This window comes from Ceratotherium simum, chromosome 8, assembly GCF_057802395.1.
Source record: "Ceratotherium simum simum isolate JZ-2026a chromosome 8, ASM5780239v1, whole genome shotgun sequence".
NCBI classification, from domain to species: Eukaryota; Metazoa; Chordata; class Mammalia; order Perissodactyla; family Rhinocerotidae; genus Ceratotherium; species Ceratotherium simum.
The window spans coordinates 39,933,667-39,950,287 of record NC_141907.1 but is presented as its reverse complement, the minus strand read 5'-3'; the positions used below and the strand labels follow the sequence as shown (position 1 = coordinate 39,950,287).

At 43.1% G+C, this 16,621-nt stretch overlaps 1 protein-coding gene across 2 annotated transcripts in view; it reads left to right on the top strand.

The window, feature by feature from the left end:
* Positions 1 to 810: 810 nt before the first annotated feature.
* TEC (tec protein tyrosine kinase) overlaps positions 811 to 16,621 on the top strand; it is a 131,249-nt gene continuing 115,438 nt past the window's right edge. Inside the window, exon 1 of one of the 2 annotated variants that reach the window (XM_004419043.3) lies at positions 811 to 888. The gene's annotated coding sequence lies outside the window, so the exon portion shown is untranslated. Of the gene's footprint in view, positions 889 to 929; positions 1,068 to 16,621 lie in introns of those variants that run through there. The other variant, XM_087434274.1, reaches the window with a different exon arrangement.

The window sequence follows — 16,621 nt, the reverse complement described above, 5'->3', positions numbered from 1 at the left end:
CACTCAAATTTTGTGAGTCAGGATAGCAGTGGTTTAGAGCCCAGATTCTGGAGGAGGACTACCTGGATTTGAATCCGAGCTTTTCAATTTACTAGTTAGGCGACATTTGGCAGGTTATGCGACTTCTCTATGCCTCACTTTCACCACAAGTAAAATGGGGGATTGTGATAACATACACTTCATAGAAATGTTAATGCGTGTCCAGTACCTACAACAGTGCCTAGCACATAGTCTTACGCAAGAGCAGTTTTTTACTCTTCAGTGAGTGAGTGCAGTGTTACTACATTAAGAGTGAGGACACGTGACCATCTACGTGTATCAGATATGCTCCGCTGCCTCAGGTTTGACAGTAAACAGACTTATTCTTTTGGTAAAACTCGTTGCTTCGCTCCACTGCACCGCATCAGCCGCCTGGCCTGCCACCACTCAGCGGAAGAGAAGGCTCGGTCCCTAATTCCGACAAAGTCCCCGGTCACCCACAGGAGGCACTCGGGGTTCTCCCGGGCCGGCGGCGTCCAGCCGTCGAGGGGCGGTTCCCCCGGCGTAGGTGGGCCGGGCCTAGGGAGGACCAGCGCCGCGTCCTGGAACACAAGGGACGCTCCTGCGACTTCTCTGAATCTCCCGCTGCGTCGCGGGAACCTGGACGCGCCGCCGACTCACTTGGCCTCCAGGTTCAAATCCGCGGGCAGGGCGGTGGGAACCTGTCGCTGCGGGCCTTAGCGATGGGGGGCGGAGCGATCGGGGGCCGGGGCGGGCCGGGGCGGGGGCGGGGGCGGGGGCGGGCCGGGGCGATCGGGGGCGGGGCCGGAGGGCGCCAGGCTCCGGACTCCGCGGCGCCGGCGGGACCTCACTCTCCAGGGCTTGGCGTAGCCGGCGCGCTCCAGCCAGGTAAGGACGCCGCGGGCCGGCAGGGGCGGCCTCGAGACTGCGGGACCCCGGGCGGGAAGGGTCGGGACTGGGATGCGTGCGGCCAGAGGTGGATTCCACAAGCCTGGAAACTGACCCTCGTGGAACCAGGAAGGATTTTCACCCCTCCGCACCACCGCGAGCACAGAGCGCCGCGCCAGGTGAGGGATCCCGTCCCCTTTGGTCCCGGAAGAAGGGACAGGTGCGCGCCCCGGCGTAGCCGCGCTTTCCGGGCGGCCGCTGCCTCTCCGCCTCCCGGCTCCGGGACTGGCCTCTCCCGAGGAGCACCTGCCCCTTTTCCCCTTGGGTCCCTGGGCCGAGGCCGCCCCGCGGCAAGTTCAGCGTTGGGTTCACTTCCCAGCTGCGCGTCAAGGTTGATTCCTCCTCTTTGCTTGGGCAGCAGCGCAGTCTTGATTGCAAGTTGTCAGAATCGACGGCGACATTCCACAGTTGCGCGTGTCCGAGTGCCTCACTCCACCAAACTCAAATTTTTTTATTTGGGAAATTGTGTTTGAATCTTGAAAACAGGGGTTCGGTGAATCCCTGTATTGCAAAAATTGGGGCCTTGACCCGGGAGTGTGCACTTTTCCTCGGGTCCTACGTTTCCTTTGGTTTGATTTTTATTTTTAATGGAAGAATAACACGTGGCTCTGCACCAGGTTCGGAAACAGGCTCATCTATTGCCATTCTTTGGAGACTGGAATATTTGATTAGAAGGGTTGATCTCAATGTTAACTTGGAACAACAGGATGGCTGGTGGCTAAGTGGGTTTGAAGGTTATCCAAAATAGTTAAGCGTTTTGAGCATATACCCTGTATTTTTCCAGTGAGTGCCCATTTTCCTCTTAGGAAATCCTGAGCATTTACTTTCTTCTGGATGATTCTCCTCTAAAGAGCTGGGGAGAAAAAAACAACCCCAACAAACCAATAGATTTCCCAAATAAGTTTAGGATTTAACAGGTTAGTTTGTGATGCTGGTAGCTCCTTAGTTGGCAAAAATCACATGTTATAGAATGTCTCCATATATGGAGAAGAGTGTGTAATTTTCTCATTATATATTTGAAAGTATTTTTTAGTTTAGTTACATTTTCAGTGTTTGAGAAAGATCTATACCTTCCCAATGCCCCAGTTAATCTGATCAGTATATTACTACTCTTGCCAGCTCATGATGCTTACTGCAGCGTGTTTATGTTAATGATCTTGATTCTTCCCACAAGGATGTGTACATTGTGGCCCTGGGAACTGTATAGGGCAAGTGTTGTAAATCATGCAAATCAGTGCTGTGCTCTAGTTGGCGATACCTTTGCCCCACATAGGTCCTTGAACTAAAATTTTCACATCTCCTCAAGTAGGAAAGAATATAGAATATTAATGTATGCTCTAGCAGTTTCAACCTGTTTACGTACTTATTCTGTATCAAGATCAAACAGTTGTCGTGTTTTCTCAGCAGCTAGTTAGACCTTTAGGGCAAGGGCTGTGTTTTATCAAGTCATGGTAAAGCTCAGAGAATGGCGACCTTTGCTGCCTGAAGTTGACCCTTGACAGGGTGGTTGCGGGGGTTGTGGGCAGTGTCTGGCCACTTTTATGCTTGGGGAAGAATTGTTGGTCTCCCTGCCTTCCTCTGGGTATCCAGAGTTTTGGGAGCCTGGGCCTTGGGCCTCCAAGCGCACCTCTGCCTGCAAGTTCCTCCAGGTTAACCAGGTTGGTGCCTCCTGTCCGCGCCCCAGCTTTTCCAGCTCCTTAGCTTCCATCCCACTCCACCTCTCTCTGGATTCCCACCCCTGGGGAGAATTATTGTTTAGGGCAGGGATACTTGGTCTGCATAGTTGACAGGGGTGTGGACCCTCAGCCTGGTGCTGGGTGCCCTATGGATGCTCAGTATCTCAGCACTGGATACTCAGTATCATCAAATATCTGTTGGTGACAGTGTCACTTGTTTCAGAGCCCTTACTGTGCTCTCTTATCCAGGCTGCACAGGGAAAGTGGAGTGACTGTGGTTGAACCCAGAATAACCACTTTGGGGGCCAGCTGCCTTGATTGGATTAGGGTCCTAAATTGGGCGTGTAAATCTGTTAGAAAGGAGTGAAATTGGCCCATGGTCACTGGCAATTGTAAAATTACCCCGTACCCTGTGATTATGCCATGAGAATAGCTTTGTCAAAAAGCTCCCCAGAGGAGAGGGGCTTAGTAGTTGCCTCCACCTCCCAGCTCGCCTCCACCTAGGCTTGCTCTGCCCTAGCTCAACCAGTCCTTTCCTGGCCTGGATTATAACTGTTAACTTTTCCACCATGTTTGACTGCTCAGAGCTCGGATGACTACAGCTACTGTGGTCTAGAAGTGAAAATTACATTATCTTTTGTTTAGGGGAAACAAGGATGGAATTTTTCCAAACAAATTGTTATTAGGGGAACAAAGAAAAAGCAAATAATGGAAAAATGTGTGGGCATTGAAGCCAATTTTGTTTTGTTTTGTTCTGTTTTTCAGTTTTAAACTTTTATCCAAGTTACATTTTTCCATCTCCAGAAACAACCACTGTAATTCTTTGAGCTGGTCATTTTGACCTTATTGCTTATAGTTGATACTTCTTGAGTTTTTCAGTTTGAGGCGTTATCTGTTGACTTCCCATTGTGGAAGATGATGACTTGGCTCTCTTTTTTCCTCTAAGCCCCAACCCAACCACAGCTTCCTTATTTTCCCATCCTTGCAATAGTTAAACAGTAATTTTGGTTAGATCAATATTCATAGCTAAGCCAAGTACAACTTTTTGTTTTCATTGGAGTTAATAATTGCTTTGTTTGTTCATTTGGTTAGTTTTTTAGGTACTCGTCATTAATTTAACCCAAAGCTCTTGGCCGGTTTTCTAAATCTTCGCTCAGATGCATCAGGTAGTCTATCAATTTCATTTTCCCGAAGAAGCTGCCCCTGAGCCTCTTGGCTTGTTCTAACCTGGCCTGGTTGCCCTCTCTACCCATAGGGCACAGTTGTCCGCTTGACCACCTCCGTTTGGCATCATCCTCAGGATCCCCATCATCTGTCTGCTGTGTTGGATCTCCTGTTACCTGTAGCACATGTCTTCCTCTATCTTGGTAGACTGCCTTGTTTTGGTAGAGCACATCCTCAAGGAGCTTCCTGTCAAAGATGCATGGGATGTCTATTTTTTGAGACAATGAATGCCTGAAAATATCTGTTTTCCACTGACAATTGATGGTTTAGAATTCTAGGATGGAAATTTTGAAGGCATTGTTCTGTCACCTTCTGGCTTGTGGTATTGCTGTTGAGAAATTCAGAACTGTTTTGATTCCTCAGTTTTTGCCAGTAACCTGTGTACAAGTTACAAACTTGCTGTGTCCTTTTGGAAGTTTATAGAATTTTCTTTTGGCCTCCATAATCTTGAAATTTCATGATACTGTGCCTTGGTATGGGTCTACTTTCATCCATTGTGCTGGGCTCTTTGAATCCAGAAACTTTCATCCTCTAGTTTGGGAAATTTTCTTGAATTATCTCATTTGTAATTTTCTCCTCTATTTTCCGTGATGTCTCTTTCAGAAACTCTTATTGTTCAGATAGTAGATATTTTGGACCGGGCCTCTAATTTTCTTAACTTTTCTTTCCTAGTATGTGTCTCTTTATTTCTTGGTTCTACTTTTGGGGGAGATTTTCTCAATTTTATCATCCTTCTGCTGAATTTTTCTTGACTGTAATCATATTTTTAGTATTTTAAATTAAAAGCTTTTTTTTTGTTCTTTGAGTATATATGTATCCATATATATGTGTGTGTGATGTGTGTGTATCTCTTGCTTTTGTTTTATGGTTTCAGTGTCTTCTCTTATCTCCTGGAGGAGCTTAATGATTTTCTTTTTGGAAGTTTGTTCCTTCCTGCACAGACTCAGTTTCCCCAAGTTGCTTTTGTCTGTTCAATTGTTTAGGTCTCTGCCTTTCATGTTAAAGGTGTTTCTTGTATTTCTAATACACTTGGTTGTCTGCTCACATTTGAGTGGGGGGTTACAGAGCTGAAGATGTGGTGGTGGCCTTGTCACTTGTGAGCTTCACTGTAGGGTGATCTGGCTGGGTCTTTTATTTGGGGGAACCTCTGATGTCATTACTTCTTGAGCTGGTGAGAGTCCTCAGAAGAGGCTCTTCCAGTCTTTTCTTGGATGGTGGGGGAGAGGCTTGCTGCCAGTGATCTGGGAACTAGGTGGAGAAGAAGGCTGGAAATCTCAGCTTCTGCATGTTCATATGCCCCTCCATGGTGTTTCCAGTAAAACACCCGAGCTGTGCCTGATGTACCCCAATCCAGAGACCCTCTCTTTTTTACCTTCTCTGGAGGAGAAGGGGGAGAGGAAACTCCAGGTGTTTTTTGCTGGGGTAGGGAGGGGGCAATCATCTAACTCCTCAGAGTAGCTGAAGGGATCTGGGACATCCACCTGCTTTTTAAAGAGGCTTTCAATTCTCTTTATTTTAGCCCACCCCTCTCCCTGCAGAGGGTCCAATTGCCTTTAATTATTTAGCATTTTGGAGATTCTGTGGTATAAATCAGGTTGTTTCTTGGCTTCTCCTCACCCCACCAAAATGTTTTTACTGTTGTCTCTTCTCTCATTCTCCCCATCCTTGTGGGTTTATACATTAAAGAAAAAAAAAATTCCTTTGTTATTATTTTACTGGGCTTTCAGGAGTGAGAGAAAGTAGAGGGTTTTGTTTAATCCGCCACTGGTGCCTGGTATATAGATTTCTTGACCAGCCTCTACTGAGAGACTCGTGTGGTTCAGCCCTGGCACGGTACTGCCATTTCCCCTGCCTTTACCAACAGTAAGCATTTTCTGACCGGTCTGGGCGTATTCTTTGACCGAGCCCAGTTTGGACCTCAGATTCCTTCTTATACCACTCTAAGCATCCGCTACCAATTGATCACAGTTGTCACAGGAGGCAAAACCCCTCTCTAGCCCTAGCTTGGGTAGTATGTAGCTTACTGCTCATGTCCTGGCTCCTGGTGGTCATTCTGGTGTTCCTATTTCTCAAATTCACTATGTCTAGGAGGACTCATTCTGTCCTCTTGGCCTCTGACTGTCTTTACCTTTCGGTCAAGCTCAGCTTTTGTGAGTCTGATATATTAATCTGAAAGGTGAGCCTGGTGTCACTGGCAGCCATGTGGCCCAAATGGAAGTTATTATTTCCTTCTGGAGGCCAGTTTACCACACAATTGCCTTACCAGCAGCAGCATACTCTCTTCCTGTTTCAAAGCTCTTGCCCTTCTTGGAATGTGCACCAAGTTCCTGTTCCTGGCAGGGCTGAGCGGAGATGACTGACCTACCCTGCTCCTCATGGATGATCACAACTTTCCCAACCCTGTTTTACCAGTTGAGTCATTCCTCAGGCTCCCTTAATGCAGTGTGACCTTCCAGCATTCTATCCCAGTGGCTTGATAACATCAACATGACTTTGTGCTTACACACAGAAACATGATGACAAGAGTCAGCTTCCACTGAAGTAGGAAGAGCGTTGTTCCCAAACCGTGTTATCTGCGCAGAAAGAGCGAAAACTCTACCATGATGGCGGCTATGCATTAGGAATACAGAAAACACCAGTGCTGGCAATTGCTACAGTGGAGCGGGTGCATAGTAACTTAGCTCTCTGGAGGATGAGAGCAAAGTATAAGATAGAAAACACTTAATCAGCATGAACTTACTAGGTGCCATTATGAATGAAAACTTGGCCAATGGGAATCCCTGCAGTGCTCATTCCTCCCTCTGTGCTTCCGCAGGATCCTTCCCTTTTCTGAATAGAACCTTTGAAGCCATTGCAACCTCTCTTTCCATGCAGTATGGTGTTTCTCTGTTGTGCTAAATGCTTCACATAAGTACTTTTTGTCTTCTCGGCTCACCTAGGGAAGAGCACAGTGCCTAATAAATACTTGATCGATGTACCAAATGAATTTTCCAGATATTTGTGGACACTTGGCAGTTAAGGGGAAAAAAAAGCCTAAATTCATTAAATTCTTGATTCAAGTTTCACTTCACTTTGACTGTGTAGACTGAAGCATAGGGCATTCAATTTAAGTTTTCCTAAGTGTACTGTTTCTCATATTATTATTATTTTCCATCCATAAATTTTTTCTTAGCAGTGTTGATTATCTTGGATTTTATGGCTAAGAGTGGCTTTTGGAGGAGGGAGGCAAATGTGTGCTGATTAGGTTGTCTAGTCTGGTGAGTTTTCTGTTTCTAAAGGAGGAAAACCTCTTTGGATTTCAGCAATATACATATTTTTCCTTTTATAACTACATGTCATTTATTTTTTAAGGCTAAAAGCTCTTGAAGTGTTTAGCTACAGAGTACCAAAGTGACAGACTTTAAACTGTCGTACACTATATGAGATAGTTATAATGCAGAACTCCCTGTCAAGCATCCTACTCCCTTTATCTTTAATTTTTGTGAAGTTCTAGCCTAATATAATAGAAAATTTTAACGTCTTCTCTTTATCTTGAATAGAGTTCCCACACTGTCTTTCTGTTACTCTTTGCTTAGAAGCTCTCATGTCCTCATGGATTCCCCAATATTATGTTTCAACCACAACTTGTGGGATTTCCACATGACCGCCCTGAAAATGAAACTGTGGCTTTTTTTTTCCTACAAAGGAGTGATTGTAAGGTTTATTTTTCTACAAATATAATTTAAGCATTCACTGAAGTTAGTTTTTTGTTTTTTTTTTTTAAAGATTTTATTTATTCATTTTTTTCCCCCCAAAGCCCCAGTAGATAGTTGTATGTCATAGGTTCACATCCTTCTAGTTGCTGTACGTGGGACTCGGCCTCGCGTTGGACGGAGAAGTGGTGCCTCGGGGCGCGCCCGGGATCCGAACCCGGGCCGCCAGCATCAAAGCGCGCGCACTCAACCGCTAAGCCACGGAGCCGGCCCTGAAGTTAGTTTTTATGATTGGGGTTATTTTTGTTTCATAGAAGGCAGTTGGCTTTCTTTTTTATTTTCCTGCTTTGAGTGATAAAAGTGCTTCATCCTTTAACCACACAGAGAAACAGGAATACAATTTAACTGAGTTGTGAATGCTGTTAGATATGTAAATTTAGGTATGAATACTTTAAAAAAATTTTTTAAGCATTGTCAACTTGTCATTTAAACCAGATGTAGAAGCATTGCATGAAAGAATTCTTGTTCATAGGTTCTGGAGTCGTAGCTGAAAGAGGTTTTTTGGGCTCAGAGCTGGTGACATATCCTCCTGCTTCTCCTAGACCAAGGGTAGACCTCGAGATGCCGCCGATTCTCAATGTGCTGTTTGGATTCTCCCTGCCATCATTAAAAAAAAACCTGTCGTTTCATATATTCATTGTTAAAAAATGTAAACAACACTGAAGCTTACAAAGAAGAAATTAAAAATGACCCCAAAACTGTTCCTGAGAGAATCTTGGTGAACCCCCTCTCAGTCATCTCTATCATCATTTGACTTTTTAAAAGTCTTTAGCGACTTTCTAGGTAATAATTAACCTAAGGAGCATTGAGTGCAACTGTTTATGTAACTCCAAATTCTGTAATCTCTCTCTCTATATATATGCAATTACTTTATGAGGTTATAATTAGTTCAGGCATAATGTTTGGTTAGCATTATTTCATATAGGTATTTTTTGTAGGAATAATTATCATTTTTAATAGCTGGGTGATAGTCTGTCTTGTTACTATGCAGTAGTATTTTGAACCACTCCTCAATTGCTGAACATTTGGGGTTGTTTTACTTTTTTTTTTTTTTTTTTTTTAAGTAAATAGTGTTGGTATATTTTTTCCCTTTTGGAGATTATTTCCTTGGGGAATATTTCTCAAAATACCACTCTGAGATTAAGGATTTCTAACCTCTGTTAATCATTGTCAGAAGGACATAAAATAATAATTTGGAAAAGCTCACTAGCTATGTAAAGTTATACAAAGTTTCCATTATCCTCTTTTTTGACCTTTTAGATCAACAGTATCTCCTTTGTGTGAAGACACAAGGTTTAGCTGGAGCTATTGAGGCATGTTATGTACCCAATTGTGGGTCAGATAATAAAGCCAGAGTGACTTGACAGAGCCTGTCTCCGTTTGCAGATGCCGTGTTCTTGTTGGTAACGTCTATAGCCTCATTTCATTTTGTTGGATGTCTGGTAGGAAAAGTTTCCAAGGATCAGTAACAAAAGGTGGAGAGGTTGTTATGATATCTGTGAAACTACCTTTGACCTCGATACCTGGTCTAGGGTTCATGAACCTTCCAGTAAGCAGGGGAAGGCATTATAAGTCCTTCCGCAGGGAACTCCAACCCTCCCACCCATTTCCCCAGTCCTGGACTGCATGAGGAAGTAGGAGGGGCAGGGCAGCCAGCAACATTAGGGAGTTTGCATTCATGTAGTTTCTTGATAAAAAAACCAGAGCAGAGTGAATTCCTATGCAGACTTTTCCCCTGACATCTTTCTAATGTTTAAAGCCTGGGCTAGATTTCTAAGTCAGCTATTAACTGGGTATTATATTCCCATGCCTCAGGTTTTCCATCTATTAAACAAAGCATAATGACACATAATTAACAGTCTACTTCAGAAAGATTCATGGCCTAATGCTTGTAAAGGACTTTGAGCTGTTCTCAGAGTGTTTTATACGCATTCATGAATAATGAGATGGCTTGCTCTATTTGGCAAAGGGCATCTATGTTATGCCCATTTTATAGCTGAGAAAAGTGAGCCCCATGGAGGGTAATGGCTTGCCGAGAATCCAAGGATAAATTTAATGTAGTGTCTATGGAATTTTTCTTGCACTTTGTGGAACAAGTGGAATCTAAAATAAATTCTGCATGAATGTATATATGGGGAAAGTGGAATTTACAGTTTTTAAGCAAATATAATCTTTTGGGGGGATAGGCTACTTCTTTGTAAGGGGGAATCATGTTTGAAAAATTCACTAGAGTTCTTAAAAAACATTAAATAATTATGGAAGCTAGGGATAAAAATCACTTTTCAAAGTGATTTTGAAAAGACTCTGCACAAAGGCTACTAAATAAATTGAGACAGTGGGAGGTGGGGAGAAATGTTTTTACAAATCAGGAATAGGGAGGGAGCAACGACAGAACAAAGCTTAGGCATAGATGGACATTTCTCAGGATACAAATGTGAGTGAACTAGTCTAGTTATCATTATTGTTTAAAATAAACGATGTAGAAGAGGAGTACTCAGTGTAAACTCCAAGTTTACAGTCAACGTGAACCTATTGGGACACTAAAAAGCCAAACTGTTGATCTCAAGTCTGTGCACAATGGCAGGAAAGTGGTAAAGAGTACATTCAGGTAAGATGAATCCATCTGTACATGCAGGTGGACATTCCAGTTTTTTACTCAAGAAAGAGATTCAAATATTATTGTAAACTCTTAACTGAAGTTATTCACTAAGTGTATGACTTGGAAGAAAAAGGTAACTAACTCTTACCTGTTGTTACAAATAATTCAGAAATGCCATCTTACCTGTTTTCATATGCTTCAGCATCTAGGATAGTTTTGTCAATGTACCTTAAAGACATAATGGATTTAGAGAAAAGCAAATACCTTTATCAGTGGCGTAGAAGATTGAGTAAAATATTCCCATCCAACTCTTCAGTCTAGAAAGATATATGGACAAGGTGCGCCCTCTTATACTAAGGCAAACTGAGCTCAGTGTTACAGGGAGACCATTCCTCTGCATCTTCTTTATTCCCAAATAATGCCCCACCTGCTCCCAGTAGTTAATGTTTATTGAGCACGTAAGATGTGCGAGGCTCCATGCTAAACTCTTTATGTGGATTATCTCATTTAATCCTTCTGACAACTCTATGAAGTGGGCAAGATTATTTTCAACATTTTGCAGATGAAGATCCCTGAAGCTCAGGGAGATTCAGGGAGATCTGGTGAAGTGGTGGAGCCAGACTTCAGAACAGTATGGTCTAACTCCAGAGCGTACTCTCGCAGGTCTACTGAGCTGTACACACTAAGGTATGCTCCTCTCCTCTTCCTCTCTTATTTTCCTTCCTGGTAAACAGAGTTGGACAACCTAGAAGAGAACATAAAGGTCTGCTTCAAACAGAATGGAATCAATCAGGTCCTTTGGGTATCACTCCAAGCCCCTTGACCCTATAGATCCTAAAATGTTTTCATAGCAGCACTGTTGAATAGAAATATTCTGTGAGCCAGATATGTAATTTAAAAGTTTCTAGTAGCCACATTAAAAAAGCGAAATGCAACAGGTGAAATTAATTTTAATAATATATTTTGTGTAACCCAATATATAAAAAATATTATACTTTCACCATGTAATCACATAAAAATTATTACTGAGATACCAGAAACAAGTCAGGAGCTTGATATGAGCAATACAATACAGTTAATGCAATACGACATCTTATACGGTGCAGTGGGTAAAGTGAAATGTAGTCTGACCAAACAATAAAGTTGTGGTTAATGGAAAAATATTTTATACTGCTTTAGTTTTAAATTTTAAAATTAATTAAAATTAAGTAAAAATAAAACATTTAGTTCCTCAGTTGCACTAGCCTCATTTCAAGTGCTCAATAGCTATTTGTGGCAATTGGCTACCATATTGAACGGCGCAGCTCTATAGAAAAAGTTACTCTTAAGTTACTCTGTCCCCAAAGGCCCAGGGACTCCCAGATGCTCCATCCCTGCCCTTATCCCCTGACTCTTTTCAGCCCCCCGCTCATCTTCCCTGCATGGACCCAAGGCTACCATGTACAGTTGTATAACTTATACACTGCAAAAGTCTGGGATGTCATTCACATTGTAGACCTAGTAGATTTATTTATTTACTGTGATTTTTTTTGGAAGATAGAAGTAAAGTTTTTAAAGAAGAAGGCACTTTTTCCTAATTCATGCCAAACTGTTTTTTTGTGGGGTGATTGTAGCCCTATGTTCCTTCCTAGCATTCCAACAGTTGGGCCCAGGCATTGTTCTCTTGTATGCCCAGCACTTTCCCAGGGCCCACAGCCTGTGGCTGAAAGTAGCGAAGCGGCTTTAGTCAATCTCTCCTCCTCCTAAAATATTGTCACAGAGCCCTCGTCACTCTTCGTGGTACTTTACCTTGAAGCCATATGTGTCTTATTCATAATTTATTCCCAGTGCCTGACACCTGTTGATGCTCGACACATTTATTGATTTGAATTGTTATCTCAGTGTTCCCTGGGGCCTCTGTGTTTTGTCTTGAGTTGCCCTTAATGAAATTTGACCCTCACAGCTCATCCTTCATGTAGTATCCTTGTTCTAAATAATAATAATTGTCATGATTGTTGTTATTACTAATAATAGCTACCATTTATCGATCACTTTGTGTCAAGTATTGTGTTTAGCAATTTTTGTGCATTATTTCATTTAATCTTTCTAAACATCTCCAGGAGATAGGCACTATTATTAGCCCCATTTTATAATGAGGAAACTGAGGCACTGAGAAATTAAGTAATTTACCTGAGATCATACAGCTAGTATGTCAAAGCTAAAATTTAAAACTAGTTCTCTCTGACTTCAAAGCCTTCTGTGCTTTAAGTAGCAGGACTGGGCTTCTCTCTTGGTGTCTGGGGCCTGACTGACAAGTGACCACACTGTAGTGGACTTATTCTTTGTTAGCCCAGACTTCCTTCCTTTGGGGAACTTCTCTGTCTCCAATTCATGTGGTTTGGGTGGAGTGGACGCTAACTCCAGGAGTGGTCATGAGCCTTGGCCAATCTGAGAAGTGCCTCTATTGATTGGTTCAGAGGTTAGCACACGACCCAGGCTCGCCCAGTGAGGCTCCTTCTCGCCTCCAGTTCAGGGCAGGAGGCATTCTTTCCCTCTGGGAGTTTTTTGCTGCCAGAGTGATGTAACCTGGAGCTCCTGGTGGCCATCTTTCCCTGCTACCTAGAGGAAGCTGTTTGAAGTAGGAGAGAATGAATGAGGCCGACCCGCAGTGTGAAGTAGTCCTGAGTGGTGGTGAGAGCACAGACAGTATTTGAACCCCAGGATTCACATGTGCCTGAAGCATCCCAGGACTTCTTGGTTATGTGAGCAAACACATTCCTTTTGTTGTTGTTGTTTGCTTAAATCTAGTTATTTGCAATCGAAAGAGCCTTGCCTAATATACAGACTTTTCAAAAGGTGAATATATTTTTTTTTGAGGAAGTTTGGCCCTGAGCTAACATCTGTTGCCAATCTTCCTCTTTTTCTTTTTTCTCCCCAAAGCCCCAGTACATAGTTGTATATCACAGTTGTGGGTCCTTCTAGTTCTTCTCTGTGGGACGCCACCTCAGCATGGCTTGATGAGCAGTGAGTAGGTCCGTGCCCAGGATCCGCCACAAACCCTGGGCCGCTGAAGCGGAACATGCAAACTTAACTGCTCTGCCACCAGGCCGGCCCCAGAAGATGAATATTTTTGTCTTGGATTTCCCATTGCCATTTTCTGTGTACCCTTTGGATGAGCCCACGACCTCTGGGCCTTGGTGCCTGCTGTTGCCTGCACTGTGCCTGGAAGCTTTTGATCCCTGTAGACTCTGTATGGTCAGCCTGCTTCTTCCCTTTTAGGTCTATAAGCCCTGCCTTATTGAAAGGAGATACCACGCCCAACCCCTCCTCACCACTCCTCTCAGCCCCTACTCCTATGGCACAGCCCACACACAGGGATCAGGATTGTGCCATGAGTGGAGCATTAGAGAAATCTGTTCTTCATAGACATTAGAAAAATTACTCATCAACCTCCTTTTGACTACTGATCAAAGACTGTTGAACACTTAACTCCTCTGGCCTCTGACCCCATCTGGGATCTCAGCCAGCTTACGCCAAAGCTTTGCTTCTTATTCCCAGTTTCCTTGGCTCCCAGCCTCTCTGATCAGCTGTCTTATGTACTCTCACTTCCCCTGTGATTCTGCACTTCCATCCTTCTACTGGCTTCCTTCCAAATCTTTCTGGCCCTCTGAGGGCATTGTTCCATTGTGAATCAACTCTCCCACACCCTAGCCGCCTCACAGAATGAGAACACTCCCTGCTCTGCAGCTCTCTCTGCCGTAGCCTTCTCCTGGCTTCCCTTTGCTGCTTCGAGGTCATGCTGAAACCCTTTCTCCTCTAGAGTTCAAGCCATTTGTGCAAATACCCTCCTGGTCTCTCCTTTTGCCACCAGCCTCTCTGTCATTCTCCCTGATAGACTCACCTGGTTCATGATCTTCTCTCCCAACTCTGCCATCTCTGCATTCAGATGTACAACTAACTTTATATGTCTGCGGTAAGTTGTGCAGTTGTCTTGGGGTAGATAAAGGGAGTAGTTAATTGTGGAAGAAGTGGAAAATAAGAGAGACTTCATAAAAGAGATTACCTGTGATCAGGACCTTAAAAAATGAGTAGGATTTCAATAGGTGCTCTTCTAGGCAGAGAGCACAACTCAAGCAAAGGCATGGAGATCTGAAGAGGCCTGGTGTATTTACCTGCTTGAGCACTTGGAAATAAGTGGTAGGAAGGGAAGAGGGAACCCAGATTGGATTTGACATTATTATATGTATTTAAGATTAAGGAATGACCCTAAGGAGGGTCCACTGTGAAGAATGCAAGAGAAGGAACAGCCTTTGTTATAAAAGGGAGAAGAAGTATAGTAGTCCGCCCTTATCAGCGGTTTCGCTCTCCATGGTTTCAGTTAGCCACAGTCAACTGTGGTTTGAAAATATTAAGTGGAAAATCCCAGAAGTAAGTCATAAGTTTTTTTTTTTATTGATGTTTTAATAGTTTATAACGTTGTGAAATTTTTGGTTGTACATTTTTGTTTTTCCATCACCACATACATGTCTCCTTTCCCCCCTTGTGCCCACCTTCTACCCCCATTGCCCCTGGTAACCACAATACAGTTTTCTCTGTCCATGTGTTGGTTTATATTCCACATATGAGTGAGATCATACGGTGTTTGTCTTTCTCTTTCTGGCTTATTTCACTTAACATAATACCCTCCAGGTCCATCCATGTTGTTGCAAGTGGGACGATTTTGTCTTTTTTTATGGCTGAGTAGTATTCCATTGTATATATATACCACATCTTCTTGATCCAGTCATCAGTTGAGGGACACTTGGGTTGCTTCCACTTCTTGGCTATAGTGAATAATGCTGCAGTGAACATAGGGGTGCATCAGCCTCTTTGGATTGTTGATTTTGGGTTCGTTGGATAGATTCCAGTAGTGGGATAGCTGGATCATAGGGTATTTCTATTTTTAATGTTTTGAGGAATTTCCATAGCATTTTCCATAGAGGCTGCACCAGTTTGCATTCCCACCAGCTATGTATGAGGGCTGCCCCTCCACATCCTCTCCAACATTTGTTGTTTTTTGTCTTGGTGATAATAGCCATTCTAACGGGCGTGAGGTGATATCTTAGTGTTGTTTTGATTTGCATTTCCCTGATGATTAGTGATATTGAACATCTTTTCATGTGCCTATTGGCCATCTGTATATCTTCTTTGGAGAAGTGTCTGTTCATTTTCTCTGCCCATTTTTTGACTGGGTTGTTTGTTTTTTTGTTGTTCAGTTGTGTGAGTTCTTTATATATTATGGAGATCAATCCCTTGTCAGATATATGTTTTGCAAATATTTTCTCCCAGCTGGTGGGTTGTCTGTTCATTTTGATTCTGGTTTCATTTGTCTTGTAGAAGCTCTTTAATAAGTCATAAGTTTTATAATTTTATTTATTTATTTATTTATTTTTTCCCCCAAAGCCCCAGTAGATAGTTGTATGTCATAGCTGCACATTCTTCTAGTTGCTGTATGTGGGACACGACCTCAGCATGGCCGAGAAGCGGTGCATCGGTGCACGCCCGGGATCCGAACCCGGGCTGCCAGCAGCGGAGCGTGCGCACTTAACCGCCAAGCCACGGGGCCGGCCCAGTCATAAATTTTAAATTGCCTGCCATTCTGAGTAGCGTGGTGAAATCTTGTGCAGTCCCACTCCGTCCCATCTGGGATGTGAATCATCCCTTTGTCCAGTGTATCCAACGCTGTATATGCTACCCACCCGTTAGTCACTTAGTAGCCATCTGGGTTATTAGATTGACTGTCATGGTATCGCACTGCTTGTGTTCAAGTAACCCTTATTTTACTTAATAATGGGCCCAAAGTGTGAGAATAGTGATGCTGGCAATTCATATATGCCAAAAAGAAGCCTTAAAGTGCTTCCTTTAAGTGAAAAGGTGAAAGTTCTCAACTTAATAGGGAAAGAAAAAAATTGTGTGCTGAGGTGGCTAAGATCTACGGTAACTTTTATTGCAGTATATTATTATAATTGTTCTATTTTATTATTAGTTATTGTTAATCTCGTACTGTGCCTAATTTGGAAATTAAACTTTGTCATAGGTATGTATGTGTAGGAAAAAACATAGTATATATAGGGTTCTGCACTATCTGCATTTTCAGGCATCCACTGGGGTCTTGGAACATATCCTCCATGGATAGGGGGGACTACTGTACTTTGAAAAGTTTTCAGAGGTAGGATGATATTGTAAATTACAAGATTGAAGCTTTATTGGGTTGATTATAAAAGGAGGAGTAATTAAAGCAGTTTAAGAAAGTTCATAATAAGACTAGGGACGTAGAGAGAAGAGATAGTGGAAGAAAAGGTGGAAGGATTTGCAGAGCAGATTGGTTATGAGGGAGCAGGGCGCAGGGCAGAGAAACCAGGCAAGACACCTGCTGCTTAGGAGATAGGAGAGATTGAGGCTCT